The sequence below is a fragment of the Pelophylax lessonae genome (genome assembly GCF_965119305.1).
Source record: "Pelophylax lessonae genome assembly, chromosome: 13".
Classification (NCBI taxonomy): domain Eukaryota; kingdom Metazoa; phylum Chordata; class Amphibia; order Anura; family Ranidae; genus Pelophylax; species Pelophylax lessonae.
The window spans coordinates 178797914-178801761 of record NC_138780.1 but is presented as its reverse complement, the minus strand read 5'-3'; positions in this window follow the sequence as shown (position 1 = coordinate 178801761).

The following is a 3848-nucleotide window of genomic DNA, read 5'->3' as shown; positions in this document are numbered from 1 at the left end:
CGTCCCCAACATGCCTTCTCCATCCCCGTCCCCAACATGCCTTCTCCATCCCCGTCCCCAACATGCCTTCTCCATCCCCGTCCCCAACATGCCTTCTCCATCCCCGTCCCCAACATGCCTTCTCCATCCCAGTCCCCAACATGCCTTCTCCATCCCAGTCCCCAACATGCCTTCTCCATCCCCGTCCCCAACATGCCTTCTCCATCCCCGTCCCCAACATGCCTTCTCCATCCCCGTCCCCAACATGCCTTCTCCATCCCCGTCCCCAACATGCCTTCTCCATCCCCGTCCCCAACATGCCTTCTCCATCCCCGTCCCCAACATGCATTCTCCATCCCAGTCCCCAACATGCCTTCTCCATCCCCAACATGCCTTCTCCATCCCCGTCCTCGACGTGCCTTCTCCATCCCTGTCCTCGACGTGCCTTCTCCATCCCCCGTCCCCGTCGTGCCTTCTCCATCCCCGACGTGCCTTCTCCATCCCCGACGTGCCTTCTCCATCCCCGACGTGCCTTCTCCATCCCCGACGTGCCTTCTCCATCCCCGTCGTGCCTTCTCCATCCCCGACGTGCCTTCTCCATCCCCGACGTGCCTTCTCCATCCCCGACGTGCCTTCTCCATCCCCGACGTGCCTTCTCCATCCCCGACGTGCCTTCTCCATCCCCGACGTGCCTTCTCCATCCCCGACGTGCCTTCTCCATCCCCGACGTGCCTTCTCCATCCCCGACGTGACTTCTCCATCCCCGACGTGACTTCTCCATCCCCGTCCCCGACGTGCCTTCTCCATCCCTGTCCCCGACGTGCCTTCTCCGTCCCCGTCGTGCCTTCTCCATCCCCATCCCCGTCGTGCCTTCCTCCATCCCCGTCGTGCCTTCCTCCGTCCCCGTCGTGCCTTCCTCCATCCCCGTCCCCGTCGTGCCTTCCTCCATCCCCGTCCCCGTCGTGCCTTCCTCCATCCCCGTCCCCGACGTGCCTTCCTCCATCCCCGTCCCCGACGTGCCTTCCTCCATCCCCGTCCCCGTCGTGCCTTCCTCCATCCCCGTCCCCGTCGTGCCTTCCTCCATCCCCGTCCCCGTCGTGCCTTCCTCCATCCCCGTCCCCGACGTGCCTTCCTCCATCCCCGTCCCCGTCGTGCCTTCCTCCATCCCCGTCCCCGACGTGCCTTCCTCCATCCCCGTCCCCGACGTGCCTTCCTCCATCCCCGTCCCCGACGTGCCTTCCTCCATCCCCGTCCCCGACGTGCCTTCCTCCATCCCCGTCCCCGACGTGCCTTCCTCCATCCCCGTCCCCGACGTGCCTTCCTCCATCCCCGTCCCCGACGTGCCTTCCTCCATCCCCGTCCCCGACGTGCCTTCCTCCATCCCCGTCGTGCCTTCCTCCATCCCCGTCCCCGTCGTGCCTTCCTCCATCCCCGTCCCCGTGGTGCCTTCCTCCATCCCCGTCCCCGTGGTGCCTTCCTCCATCCCCGTCCCCGTGGTGCCTTCCTCCATCCCCGTCCCCGTGGTGCCTTCCTCCATCCCCGTCCCCGTCGTGCCTTCCTCCATCCCCGTCCCCGTCGTGCCTTCCTCCATCCCCGTCCCCGTCGTGCCTTCCTCCATCCCCGTCCCCGTCGTGCCTTCCTCCATCCCCGTCCCCGTCGTGCCTTCCTCCATCCCCGTCCCCGTCGTGCCTTCTCCATCCCCGTCCCCGTCGTGCCTTCTCCATCCCCGACGTGCCTTCTCCATCCCCGTCCCCGTCGTGCCTTCTCCATCCCCGTCGTGCCTTCTCCATCCCCGTCCCCGTCGTGCCTTCTCCATCCCCGTCCCTCCTTGATATTCCTTCTCTATCCCTGTCACTGGCAACCTCTCTTCATTCTATCCCTTGCATTTAATTTTCATCCCCAGAGACTCTCCTTATCCCTGTCCCTGATGACTGTTCTTCATCCTTGATATCCCCGTATCATCCCTGTTCCTGGCAACTCCTTTTATGCCATCGCTTGCAACCTTTCTTCATACTTAATGACCCATTTCCATCCCTAATGACCCCTCTGTATCCCCAAACCTAGTGAGCCCTTTGCATGCCGCCCCTGGTGAGCCCTCTCTATCCCCATCCCAGGCAAGTGGTCTCTGTGCCTGCAAGCCCTCTTTATTTCTGTTACTGGTGACCACTTTCAACCCTGTCCCTGGTAGCCCCCCTTTAATCTTGTCCCTGGAGACCCCCTCTCCATCATTGTCCCTGGTGATCCAACTTCACTTAGTCCCAGTCCATGGCGTCCCCTCTCCATCTCTGTCCCTGGTGCAAATCCTTTTAATCCCTTCCATTGTGTTTCCTGTTCATCCCCATCCCTGGCAACCTCTCTTGATCCTTGTCCCAAATGACTACTTTCCATCCCTCTCCCTGGTGCCCCCTCTTCATTCTGATCCTGATGACCCCTTTCTATCTCTGTCCCCGCTAACCCTCATCATCCTATCTGTGGTGACCCTTCTCTGGCAACCCGCTCTCTGTTACTGTCCCAGTGGCAACCTGTGAAGCTCTGATGAACTCCATGGCCAAGAGGGTTAAGACAGTGCTGGAAAATAATGGTGGCCACACAAAAATTGACACTTTGGGCCCAATTTGGACATTGTGTTGAGTTATTTTGAAGGGACAGCAAATTTACACTGTTATACAAGCTGTACACTCACTACTTTACATTGTAGCAAAGTGTCATTTCTTCAGTGTTGTCACATGAAAAGATAGAATAACATATTTACAAAAATGTGAGGGGTGTACTTACTTTTGTGAGATACTGTATTCCTGAGTTGAGAATTAACAGGTCAAGTTTTCCAGGTCTCTGCTCACAACCTGGAAGTCTAAAGGCCCGTACACACGATCAGATTATCGAACGATCTGTCGTCCGTTTTTTGTGGCATGCTAGTCTGATGTGGAAAGTGAAGAGGTCATTTTCATACGAATTTTCCCGTACGACCGAATTCTACTTCAGAAGTGATGTCATGTGTTGGATTGCTTTCTATGTGTTCTTTCGTCTCTGAGCATGCCTAGTCTTGCTCTTGAGATTTTTTTCAGTCGAAATCTGTACTAATGAGACGAAAATCAGACGTTGTTTTGACGGACAAAAACATTTTTATAGCCTGCACATCAGGATTTTGTTGGTTGAAAAGTCGGATTCGGTTGTTGGAAGCACCATACTAACAATCCGAACATCGGCAGATCGGTCGTCGGATGAAATTTCCCTTCAGATTTTCTTATCGTGTGTACGGGGCTTTAGAGCAATAAAGGGCTATAGACTTAAGGCCCGTACACACGATAAGAAAATCTGAAGGGAAATTTCGTCCGACGACCGATCTGCCGATTTTCTGATTGTTAGTTTGGTGCTTCCGACAGCCGACTCCGACTTTTCGACCGACAAAATCCTGATGTGCAGGCTAAATAATTTTTTTTCGACCGTCAAAACAACGTCCGATTTTCGTCTCATTAGTTCAGATTTCGATGGAAAAAAATCTTGAGAGCAAGACTAGGCATGCTCAGAGAGGAAAGAACACATACAAAGCAATCCAACTCATGACATCACTTCTGAAGTAGAATTCTGTCGTACGGGAAAATTCGTATGAAAATAACCTCTTCACTTTCCACATCAGACTAGCATGCCACAAAAAACGGACGACAGATCGTTCGATAATCTGATCGTGTGTACGGGGCTTTAGACACTGACACTGACATAGAGTCAAAGCAGAGCTGTTTCACAACCAGCCAGATTCCTTGATTCATGTTCCAAAAAAAAAAAAAACCTAATGTCTGATTGCTTGCGATGAAAATGATTCAACCTTCCAATGGGAGGAAACAATTCTGAATCTTCTGTGTTTTTAATTT